The sequence below is a fragment of the Ctenopharyngodon idella genome, chromosome 1, assembly GCF_019924925.1.
Source record: "Ctenopharyngodon idella isolate HZGC_01 chromosome 1, HZGC01, whole genome shotgun sequence".
Lineage (NCBI taxonomy): Eukaryota > Metazoa > Chordata > Actinopteri > Cypriniformes > Xenocyprididae > Ctenopharyngodon > Ctenopharyngodon idella.
In genome coordinates this window covers 12,254,473-12,267,878 of record NC_067220.1, presented here as the reverse complement: position 1 = coordinate 12,267,878, position 13,406 = coordinate 12,254,473, and the positions used below count along the sequence as shown (strand labels likewise).

General features: G+C 34.6%; 1 long non-coding RNA gene across 2 annotated transcripts in view; it reads left to right on the top strand.

Annotated features, from left to right (window-relative positions):
- Positions 1 to 2,360: 2,360 nt before the first annotated feature.
- Positions 2,361 to 13,406, top strand: part of LOC127517021 (uncharacterized) — a 70,697-nt gene continuing 59,651 nt past the window's right edge. For both annotated transcript variants that reach the window (XR_007931169.1, XR_007931168.1), the window contains exon 1: positions 2,361 to 2,721. This is a non-coding gene — a long non-coding RNA (uncharacterized LOC127517021). The remainder of the gene's footprint in view (positions 2,722 to 13,406) is intronic.

The following is a 13,406-nucleotide window of genomic DNA, read 5'->3' as shown; positions in this document are numbered from 1 at the left end:
TTTACTGCTAAATAGACACTTATCACTGAAACACTCGAGTACGAAGCATATCAATTTTTGAAATACTCCTAAAATGACCATAAAACCATATTATCAGTCATATTAAACTGTTAATTCAACTGTTAAATCCTAGATTTCACTTTATCTATGATTTGTGTTATATATTATCATGTAGGTATTGATCTTCCGCTGTCCACTACATCTGAAACATAAATATATGAAAATAAAAAAGTCCAATTGCTCATGTTTAAAACACATACATCACAAGTTGCAGGTTTCCAGTGCTGCTAATTTGGTCTGATTTCCATATTGCATAGTGGAAAGCCAAATGAAAATAAACACTGGCCAGAAAGAGAGAGAGCGAGAAATAGAGATGGATGTGTAGGGAAACCTCAGACTGAAATATCCCTGTCAGATTCATGCCAACCCAAATGAACCACTGAGGGCTCATGCCAAAATGCTGACCGGGATCCTTTAGCATGTCTGTTCTATTACTTGATGTGCTTTTTACCCACGATTTGAAATCAGCAGATCATCCATTCTCATAGATGAGCGTTCCATGTCAAGCTGAGTTATTCTGGCGGTGCAGATATCTTCGGTAAATTTGTTTAAAGATAAGTTCATTCACAGTTACACTGATGGGACTCTGTGGTATGGACATGAACCCTGCAATCTGAAATTTTAGGGTTCATTCACATTTATTAATTAGGATAATTAATACCCCAAGGTAGGGGCGTTATATGCACCATTTTTGAAAGGGCACCAGTTGCAGTCTTTGGTGCCCTAAATAAGACATAATATAATAGGCACTCTAAAAAGTAGTTCCGGGGACCTGTTACTACAACTTAAATAAATGCATGGTTGCAAGTTAAAAATTCTAATTTGTTGTTTTAATTAAAGCTTTTCAGTTGCAAACATTATTTAGTTGAGTTCTGTTGACATAATGTTGATCATTACATCAACTTTTTTGTTTGTTTGTTTTGTTTTGTTTTTAAATTAAGTTGTAGTAATGTAATGAAATTATCTTGATAACTTTGGAAATCAGTGGACTTCTAGTTCCCAGCATGCTTTGCATAGGACTGGATAAGGAGAATAAATGTTGAAATTAAGTGTTAATTTATTTGTTTTTAGTGAAGGGAAAGACCTGTTAGTGTTTAATGCTGTTATGTTTGACATTTAAAAGAGTTTCTGTAATGTTGAAGTTTTTTGTGGTTACTATTGTGCTGAAGAGTACATACATGAAAGTAAACACTATTGATAAGCAATGACTCTATAAGCATACTCTATAATCTGCGCTAATGCCAGTGACAAGTAGATTACTTGTTCATTCAATATACATGTTAAATAAGTTATGTTAGCGTGTGCTGTGATAGCTGTTGATTTGAAATAGTTAAGATTAATTGGTTCCAGGGCTACAACTCTGGTAGTTGGAGCGACTTAATTTTTGTAATCAACTTAAAAATTTGTGTTTATGCTACAAATTATTAAGTTCCTCTAACTCAATGTAGCTTGTTGGTTGAACGTAAATTCACTCAACGTTGTCATAACTCAAAATAAATTGATGCAAACTGGTCTCTACCTTATACTTTTGCACGTTTTTTCATAGAACATAATATTTTGTATAGGTTAGGCTATTTACATATTTTCACAATAACAATAAAGTTAAATCTAATCTAAATATTTAGTTAATTATAATAAGTGCCGATAGAACACTGGGATTTTTCAACGTTTTATGTTTGAACGTTGCGGGCAGACTGACAATTTGTGCATTAGTGGTGAGGATAGTCACGCTGTCTTCATAAGTGAGTCATGGAATCGTTCATTCAACCGATTCAATCATAAATACTGATTCATTCAGTAACGAAACACTTCACTCAGTTATAAAGTCTGGTGGTAGCTACCTCCGTTCAAAATACCAAATGGTAGACTATTTTCCACTGATTTGAAGATTTTTTATGACTCTCTAACATCAATACAGAACAATCGAAAAGCTGTTAAGACATCTAAGCTGTTGAAAAGGATACTTAATGTAATAGAAACGTGACTGTTTTGTGATATAAGTTTTATATATTCAAATGTCTTTGTATTCCCCTACTGTTGTTTCAATAATAATAAAAAAAAAACCTTTAAACCTTAAAACCGTTTTAATTATTTTTTATTTAAATAAACCAAGCAAGATTGTAATTGTATTTGACAGTATCAGCATGCAGCATGAACTTGGCCTGCGTCTGCGCATACAGACAATGTGCATACTATCCATCCTAAATAGTAGCCTATGTGACATTAGTAGGCCTAATATTCAATACTATTTAGGGCGGGGTGGATAGTATGCACATTGGGATGCAGGGACAGTGTTTTAATCAAATATTTTACTTACAATATGCGTGTGTAGCGTGCAAAATTATTAGCAGAAAATTATGTGTAGGAATCAGACCTTCATACGGGTAAGCACAACTGAATCGTTTCGCGATTCAGTCTGAATCGTTCACGCACTAAATCGGACTTGAGCACGGAATCGTTTGGAGCGGTTTCTCACTCTGTAAAACAGCAACGCAGCACTTTAGAACACAGAAAATCAAAAACGCGTTGGATGAAGCGGATTTGTACCTACGATTGAAATAAATAAATCTGCAAAAGCGTCCTATATCGGTTGCCAGCGATGAGGAAAGTCTTTACGTTCAGCAACTGCACGTGCAGCTTCTGAAAGACTCCTTACTGCAGGTAAACATTTTCTCGACCTTGTGTATCGTGGAAATACGTTGTTTGTTTACATTTTTGGCCATATGTCTTGGCATTGCCATCGATGTACTGCTGAGACCATGAGGTGCTACTGACCCACTGACCCATGAAATTACATAGTAAGATCATATGGTTAGTATAATTTTCAAATGAAATAATGGCATCAGAAATGAGGGAAAACTACCTTAAGTGTAGAAAATTGTAGTATTATTGTTTGACTTGGAGTTGCCAAACATCTTCTGCAAGGCTGTTATTGGGATCACAGTCGCAACTAACCTTGGAACTCATTAAGCAATGTCTATACCCTAAAATAGATGTGGGGCATCTAAAATACACAGTTATGAGTATGTTTCATTCTTTTTGTCTCTCTCTGTCTCTCTCTCTCTCTCTGTGCTCATCTGTCAGTACCATTTCCTGCTGAGTTATTGGCTCAGCACCGCTCTGTGTGGCATATGTGCTTCAGTGCAGTCCACACACCTCCAATTAGCCTTGCATCCATAGACAAACACATTGATTTTACAATATTCTCCTTCTCTCTCGCTCTCTCTCTCTCTCTCTCTCTCTCTCTCTCTCTCTCTCTCTCTCTCACACACACACACACACACACACACACACACACACACACACACACACACACGGCTATTCAAATAGAGGCTCTTTCAGTCTCTCCTCTGTAGGATAGTCAAATCCTTGTGTATCTGTTTCCTCATGCCGATTGCTGTTTTACTCATTATACCCTTTGGCATGCTGCAAACATGCTGTAGCTAATTAAAAGAATTACACGGCAAAACAATTAACTAGTCACTCTTAAAGTGATCACTGCATTTGTGAATAATACTTTTCATGGCATAAAATATCGGTATCGAGCAGATTAAAACTATAATGAATTAAAACTACATACAGTTTTTTGATTGAAAATTTTGTTTTGTTTTTTCAAAAAATAATTAAAACTATATTAAATTAAAACTATATAAAGCAATTTTTTTAAAGTTTTTTTTTTTTTTTTTTTAAATCAGATGAAATATGATGTACACGACCAGAACTATGTAATTCATTCCTAATAACTTTTAAAAACTGTTAAACCTTTACTTAATTGAAAATTTATACTGCTATGTAATTGAAATGTTTGAATTAATATAAATATTTAGAATTAATATCAAAACTTTTCAATATGTATATGGGTCAATGACGTGACAGGTCTTTTTTTTTTTTTTTGTCCAAAGGCCTTAATAATAATAAAAAACAAAGATATGACATCCAAAGTATGTAAGGTAGTACAACTAGATCTGTTTTATTGAATCCAAAAGGTTTTAATTATATTTTGCTACATATAAAGGTATTTTAAAGATTTTGAAGTGTCAAAAGGTCATTAAGTTTAACCGTCCAAAGGCCAATACAGCCATTTCATTTGTGATTAAAATGTCTTAAAATGTAATAAATGTATATATTTTTTATTATGGCATGATTTTATAACATCATAAATCAACATAGTGGAAAATGGTATTCAAATTATGTTTAGAAGTCGTTGCTTTGTTATGAGAAAGAATGTCTGGAAAAATGAATTTCATTCATGTCATTCGGAGTAACCAATATAAAGGGACCATTTTGGATCAAGTCATGCGGTCAATATCATGTGACAGGATGTGACATCATTTAGACACCTGCAAAGGACCACATGGTCGTGAAGCAAAGTAACTAACTCTCTCTTAACTATTTGAAAAATTCATGTTTTCACTTGCTTATACGCATGTCCCGAAACATCAGGTCATTCAGTACAACCGCTATAAAACATGGAAAATGTTGTAATATTTTAAAAACTTACTAAATATAAAATGTTTGATTGAAAATATCGTCATTCGGTGTAACCAAAAGTGTCATTCGGTAAAACCAAAATTTTAGTTAAACTGAATGACTTTTTTTGGTGACAAATTTTGTCCATCTTGTAAAAAATGTCAAAAGTAGTGTTAATTGATTATAAAAAACACATAATCTTATTGTTAACACTTAATAAAACTTCAAAATTAATTCTATCTCCATTATGTTTTTAAAAACCTTATTCATCAATTAACCATATATATTTTTATAAAATATCAATTGATCTTAAAATTGCATTAAATTAGAACTATATGCAGACATTTAATATAAATAATTTATTTATTTTTAATTATGACAATGACCATTGAAAAAAGTATGATTTTGCAGACTAATAATTTGTGTTTATACTGATGACATCACAAATTTGGGACACATCAGGATTGGTCGCCTGCTCCGCTCCCCTTCATTTCTCTTCATGACATCATATAGCCTGGAGCTTCAGGCTAGGTTAAGCCAGGCAATTACCTACCGTTTGATTTTAAAGGCTCAGTCTCTCATTTCTCACACGCACGCTTGTCTCATTGACTTTAATGACCCTGGGGCTTTGCTAGTTCTCGTTTCAAATCAGTTCTCCCTTTCTTACTCTCACTTTCTCCCTCCCCCCATGTCTCCTCTACTCTTTAACCCCTCTCCCCCTTCTTTTGTGTTTCTCTCCCTTTCCCCTTCTCATTTTTATCATTAATTATTAGTCACTCTCTTTTCTCTGTGGTGCTGAGCTGATGACAGCTAATTAAGTGTTGGCTGGTGCCTCCCTCTCTCTCTCTCTGTCTCTCTCTCTCTCTCTCTCTCCTTCTCTTTCTCTTGTTTCTTCCTTTTCTCTTATTTGTTTCTTTCTCTTTCTCTTTGCATCTCATTGTTTTTAGCTGTGCTCGTTGTCTTTATTTATTCCAAATGAAATCTGTGTCCATCTGTCTTGCTTCTAGAGATCACCAGTTGTGCACGGCTCCGTCTCATGGTTAATTACATCTCCTAATATGCTCATTCACTGCTGCAGGCGTTGTCAGACAATCTCATATTAACTCTCACTGACAGTAGTGTGTGTTATGCTATCAAAGCCATTTGTCATGCTAACATTATGTCGCCATATTACTGACGATGGTGCTGCTGATGTTGTCAGTTCTTCAAAGAGGTTGTAGATCCTTCAGTTCAGCGTGGCTGTGTTACACAAATGTCATTGCAATGCTTTCACTATAGTTTATTTTTAAAAATGACTAGTTAATGACTATTAATCATCTTAATGACTCTCTCTCTCTCTCTCTCTATATATATATATATAATATATCATACACTCTAAAAAAAATGCTGGGTTTAAAACAACCCAAATTGGGTTGAAAATGGACAAACCCAGCGATTGGGTTGTTTTAACCCAGCGATTGGATTAAATGTTTGCCCAACCTGCTGGGTAGTTTTATTTACCTCAACTATTGTTTGAAAATTACTTTATTGCTTGCTTAAAATGAACCCAAAATATGTTGGAAATTAAAAATCAGACACATAAATACTAGAGGCAACACTAAAAACAGTGATTCACAGGGTCAAAAAGAGCCTGCTTTAACGTCACTATTTTTAAACTGTTAATGTGTTAAAATTCAACAGCGATTTTCTTCACACACAGTATGTACGAGTTACAGTCTGAACACGTTTTTCCTCATCCTTTTGATTGACAGGATATAATCGGCCCTGATCATTGGCAGTTTTTAAACAATCAGTGATAATAATAGCTTTTATCGGCCGATACCGATTGTTGGCCGATACATCGGTGCATCTCTAATATATATATATATATATATATATATATATATACATATTAGATTTTTAACCTAAAATCTTTGTTTAATATACATGTTGATGTTTTTATAAAAAATGTTTTTTTGTTTGTTTTTTATAAACACTAAAATTATTTTTTATTATTCATGACTATAGGACTAGGACGGTTTTGTTGAGATAAATTGGAAATGAGACTGGAAATGAGACTGGAAAACAGCTTAAATAAATTAAAATAACAGTGTGTCACATTAAGAGCCAACCAAGCATATGTACGTCAAAGCCAGCTGGACAAACATAGCTGGAGCACAAAACTGGTTTTGGTTAGTTTGGTTTCTGATGGGAGGTAAAAATTCCAAAGGTTGAAAAAAATAAAGTCAACTCTGGACCGTTGGCGGGGAAAAAGAACGGCATGTAATTTCTTAAAAACGGATTACGAAAGTTAACATGAAGATGAGACATACCAAAAACTGATTAAATTAAGGGCTGAATAAATGCAGTACAAGCTTAAGTTTGGTTTCCTATACAGAGAAGATCCAATAATAATAGGAGAGTGCGTTATATTATGCTTCATTACATTTGTTAAACCGGTTCCTTTGCTGAGCACAAACTGAGAGTAACATGGAACTGAATGATCAGGAAAAGCATCTACATGTGCTGGAGTGAATTAGTTATGTGTATTACAAATAAAAAGAAGTTACTCTCATGAAAAGGCTCACACTGTATGCAATGTTTTGGATGGTACTAATTGCACTTTCTAGCAATTTTTACTCTCATACTTGTATGTGTGTTTGCAAGTTGTTGTTTTTTTTACCGGATCACTTTATTGGAGCCTACACTGCAAACTAACACGATCTGCAGTAATATTTACACCTTTGGATGTTCATTAAATGTGAGACAAAAAGAAAGAAGCTGAAGCAGAAGTGTAGTTGATAAACTCTTTGTTTGCCGGATTATTCTCTGTTGCTTCATACATATTTTTTTCTCTCTTTTACAGTTCTGCTTGTTCTGGTTTTTACTGGAATGTCTAATCCTGCAGTGCTGGCCTTGAAACAATTATGGAAATTTGCATTATTTATGGATTAAACTAGAAGCCAAATTAAGCATACTGACATTATGTCTCCAAAATAGCAAGTTCCACTATAATTATGCCTTAATTCTGTCAATTTTCTGTGGTAGAACATAAACACTGACGAATTTCTTGATCTAAATGGCTAAAAGTGAATCATATTTGGATGGCTGTTTTTACAATTCATCCTCCCAGTGTTTCAGTGACTCGGGTCATTTTTGTCACTACAATTTCAGCTCTGTAACTTTAAAAATATTTACTTGTTTTGTAATTTAATAAAGATTTTTAAAAATGCATTAACATATACTTAACCTCATTAACATAGAATTGAGGTTAAAAATGAGGTAACATAAAATAACCTCATTAAATCTACAAGCTAAAGTTAGCCATTGCTCATCGAGAGACTGAACTCACATGAAGGAATAAACTAGAAAATCATTTTGATTTTCTTTAAACAAACATTTATCATTTTACAGTTTTTTTCTGTAATTTTATCAAACCGGATAAGATCATATTAATTGGTTTGCCTTTGCATAATGCCACAAAACATCACAGAATTCATCAAATCCATTACCAGTATTTATTAATGTTTGTGCTTTTGTTTTCCCACCAAAAAGATGTCACTTCCTGGAGGATGATGTCATTAAGGAATAGGCTTTTGTAGGAAAATTAGATGAATAAAAAGTGAGCACAGACCAATTAAAACAATATTCCCAAGAAAACGTGTTTTCTTTGAATAAAAATTGATTAGAGAAAGAAAAAATGAAGGAACACAAACACAAATATGTCTTAATAAATTGCCAATTTTTCATGTTAGAAGTCAAAATAGCAACATGCATTGAAACAAATATTTTAATAAAATATAATAATAAAAATATAAAAATATAATATTTATAATTATTTCAAATTCACCCCTTGACTTAACTGTGATGGTAGAAAACTAACATGATTTCCATTTTAAAAATGTGACTTTAATATTTTATCCAGTGTATTGAGAAATTTATCAATTTTATAACATTTCTAAAAAGGATATTAATATTTTTCCAGTATGTTAAGACAAGTGACAAAGAAATATATAATTTTTATAAAATTATTTAAAAATGTATATTAAATATATTATCTAAGACATATGAGATGTAGAAATTGCTAAAGATTATTTAAAAAGAGATGTTTAATATTTTGTCCAGTATATAAAGACATATGTGATGTAGAAATGTATGAATTGTATAAAATTATTTGAAAAGAGGTATTTAATATTTTATCCAGTATATAAAGACATATGAGATGTAGAAATGTATGCTTCTGCGTAACAGTAATGCGTTGTGTTCACTGACCACAAGATGGCATGAACCTCTCTGCTCTGCAGCCCCGGGTGAGCGTGTGTCGCTGTGATCGTGTGCGAGAGCTTTTTCAACACCCACTGGTGTCCAGATGCTGCTGTCAGCACGCCCTTACAGCATGTTACCCACCACGCACTTTCTCTCAATGTACTCCACACACACACGCACGCACTCGGAGACAATGGGAGGGGTGTGGACCGCGTGAACCGTGACTCCCCCATAATTACTATCCGCCCAGTCTCAAGCTGCTCCCACTCTGAGAGAGAGGGAGGGGTGAGGGGCAGAGGACGAGAGTCTGACCATTGCCCTGTTTCACCCTTTGTGTGTGAGTTTATGTGTTCATCTGACTCGCGTCTCGCCGTATCTCTGGTCTCTGTTAGAGCATGTTAAACATGCCCTGAGGCAATCAATTCCCCTTTAGCCCTCACACACGTGCACACACACACACGAGTCAAGCTGATACGCAGCCTCTAAGCTGCCTTTAATAACCTGAGGCGTTGAATCACAGATCAGGAATTGTATACAATAAACTGTATCTTTATATCTCCTTTACTGAACAGCAGTGATAGTGTGTGTGTTTGGCATTGTGTGCATGCTGTTTTAAGATTCACTTTGAATATATTTAATTTTATTAGTGGGTCTTGCTTCTTGCTACAGGGATGTTCATGCTGACAGCGTTTTACAGCGGCAAAGTGACCTGAAGTAATTAATATTTTAATTTATTAAGTTGTCCAGCAACATGAGCAGTGCTCAAATTTATGCTCAAATGAGCTTGTTATTATAGGGTTTGAATGTTTAGTTAAGTTTTTATTTTTGTTAGTTTTCAGTATATTATTGTACGATTTCAGTTTATTTAGTTTTTTAGTTTCAGCTTTAATATGCTCCATCCACCAGTGTTAATGCGTTAACTGGTATAAATGTTTAAAAATGTTTAACATGTTAAATTTTCCTAGCATCGTCTAGTGTTATTTCTATCTAGGGACATTTTGATGTTTAATGCTGCAATCACGCCATGTCGTCATTACTGTTATTTCGAGATGACGGCACTTGACGTTCTACTCGTAGCTGTTCATTTCCTCGGACTTGGAATTATGCATTTCTACGGCAACACTATCAACGGCAAAATGAAGGTGCTTGTGGAACTTGTAATTACAATGTGTAAACTTGTACTACGTGGCCACTATACTACCTGACCACTGCAGATTTAAGGTGTGTTCGACTTGAAGCGGCGCTGTGCCGACCGATTGGTGTATGACACCAAGGTACCGCAAGAGCAATTTGAAAGCATACAGAGCTTTATTTATGTAATTATGAAATGGCGTGAACACAGCATGAAGTGGTCTGGTGGTAGAGGTCACGTGGTACAAGTTGGAGCTGTCAGAAAATTCCCAGGTTACAAGTTGTAATTACGATTTCTATAAGGATGTGAAAGCTTTTTACAAGTTCTCAATGTTGTGGAAGATTCAATATAATGTGGATAAAATTGTATAAATATTTTTCCGTCAGGTTAGATACTGATTATTAATAAGTCAAACCCCTTTCTCTTCAACCGTCAGTCTCACACATCCGCCATGTTTGTATTTGTGTTTGTAGTTCTAATTGAATCCTTGTCCAGCACTCAATGGGTTGTGGGCAGTATTAGTCATTAGAGTGTGCATGTGTAACTGGTCCTACTCGACCCGCTCTGAGCAGGATTCGAACCAGCATCTCCAGCATGGGAGGCGGGCTTGCTAACAAGGACTCTAACATCAGCCACCAGTGCGCCTCTTGAGGCCAGGGGAGTGAGGTTTACTCAAACGGCTCTTACTAGCGGACCTCTGTTACGCTCAACCCCTTAAACCTTACTCCCATCCGGGTCACGGCACCAAATGTAACCAGTCCTACTCAACCTGCTCTGAGTGGGATTCGAACCGGTGCCTCTGGCTTCGGGGGGCGGGCGCGCTATAATTACAATGTTTTTTAGTTTAGTTTTCCCTTTTATGTTAGTTTTTTTATTTTAATTAACAAAAATATTTTCATTTAGTTTTCACTGCTAGCAGCCATCCAGAACAACCTCACAGCTGTGCTACACCTTAGCAAGTCAGCAACACTCATTTCCTTTATAAAATGTAATAATCAATTTTATATTTAAGGCTTTATACATAAATTGTATAACTAATTCATCAGGCGTTTCATGATAGAGCATATGAAAGATTTTCATTCCTTGCCCAGAGAAAGAAACCCAGTAGAGATGTTCAAATGTGATTTAGAAGTGATTTGCGGTAAATCTACAGTAAAGTACTGCAAACTGCATTTAAACACGAGCGGGTGTAATGCGTTCATGTTCAATTACAGTATTTGTTGGCTCATTGATTGCCTGAGCGCAAGACGTCTGGTTTTATGATGAGAGGCCTTCATCTAGGCCGATTATGGTAAGAGAAGGAGTTAAGTGTGTCAATTTGCCCAAGAAAAACTCGGCACCCAAATGGGGTCAAGCCCTGAGATGTGAGACGTTTCCCTCCACTCTACGCATAATTGAAAAATCTATTTTACTGAAATGAAGGGGAAGTGGTGGAGGCGAGGGGGAGGAAAAGAAAGAAAGAAAGAAAGAGACTTCAGCGGAGGTTTCTCAAGGGGGATGGGCCGAAGGACGGCAAGAAAAGGATGAGGGTGAGGTTATGTTGTTGTGGTTATCATAACCAATATAATATCAGTGACCGTCATATCTCTGAGTTATTGCTTTTAGGGGATTTCCTAAGAATCCGACATTTCTAATGAGAACATGTAAGAAAAAGAGAGCGAGCAAAAAAGGGAGGCACAGGGGGTTAAATACACCTGATCTCCAGCGGTCCCCAGGAAGCCAACCTCATTTGTGTCTTGAGTTATAGAAGCACAACCAATCCATTTAGTATAAAAAATAAAAATTCTTTAAATAAACGTCTTTACCAAGAGTCTGTTCTCTCATCCTCTATTTCTGTTTTCAGCTTTATCTTCAGGATTTATGATGTGTTTTACATTAAAATAATGAGATGTAGAATAATTTTACAATTGTTACATTTAGGCAGCATCAACAATCAGAAGTAATTCAATAAAAATGTCAAGCATTAATGATTTCATGACAGAAGAAAAGCATAAAAATATTTAATTGCAGCACAAATATTCTTTTTCTTTCTTTTTCGGTGAGGGAAAGAGGGGGAGGAGCTGGTCGCACCCTGGGCAGTGGAGATTAGTTAACACCTAATCACCGCTTTAACATGACTGGAGCGTGTGGAATAAGGAGGGAGGCTGGAGGAAATTATAGTATCATTGTCCACTGAATCTAAGCAGATTTTCAGAATGCTTTTAAATGATTTACTTACGTTTGATTAATCCATGTTTTATTGTGTTTTCAGTCTTATTTATCTTGCAATTCCGATTAAATAATCTTGCAATTTATATTATTTATAAATCATACTGTTAATGTGTTGCATTTTAATACATTTATTTATTTTGTAAATAATCTTTTATGAGCAACCCTGACATTTTAAGTAATATATTGTTTATATGTACATTAATATAACAGCATGTACCACAGCTGTTAGAAAAGCACCACTTACCTCTGTGTAAATACTACCACTGTTGCGTAAATAATAATTAGTTGGGGAGCTACAATTAAGTAGCTGGAAACGTTTAAACCTTTGTATTTTACTAAATAACTACATATACAGGTACAACCTTGTACCTCCGTATTTCGTCATTTTTATTTTTTTCACAATTCGCTACTATTGGTCACCCTTTACGTCTTTATGTTTTTGGGTCAATGATGTGACATGCATATTTTTGTGTCCAGATGCATTATTTCCTTTCAAAATAATTTCATAAATTCATGATGACATATATCACTTTATTCTATAAAACCTATTTAGTTTGTATTCATTTTTAGTACATTTAAATAATACATATTATTATATGCTTTGTTATCTTAAACCCCCAAAATGTCAGGTGGTGCAACTGTCTGAACAAATGAACAGACTAAGAAAACTATTTAAAATGGTGTATTAATAATAAAAAATTAAAAACTAAATACTATGGTATCATTTTAGGTTTGAAATCTTTCATTTAAACAAATTTTATAAAGTTTATATAGTTTTAAAGCTTTTTAGATAATAGAAATATAACAAGATAATTGAAAATTTTTTGTCGAGCAATTTGCAAACATGGCTCTTTTATTATAAATTGACAAGGTAATAACAGTAAACATGATAATGCATAATCTAGAGGACTCCAACTGATCCTTGTGGCAGAGTGAAAAGGTTTGTAGATCTCTCTCAAATACTGGTAAAAACTGCTAATTTCAAATATGGTACACTTTCCACGTCAGGTGGTACAACTAGCCTACTATTTGGTTGTACCGCCTGACATAAAAACAGTCAAAAAATAAACGTAAACACTTTGAAATGTTATTTAACAATTGAATCTTGTTTAAACACATTAATGACTCAAAAATACACATTACATCAGTGTATTTGAGGAGCAGAGAAGAGTGTCTTAGTCTAGCATTTGTTATCAAGTTATAGCCAATACGGTCTTAAATAGCCTGTGCATAGCACTTCATCTTTAATAACATGGGATTTTGGCCAAATGACCGAAAAACTGAGCGC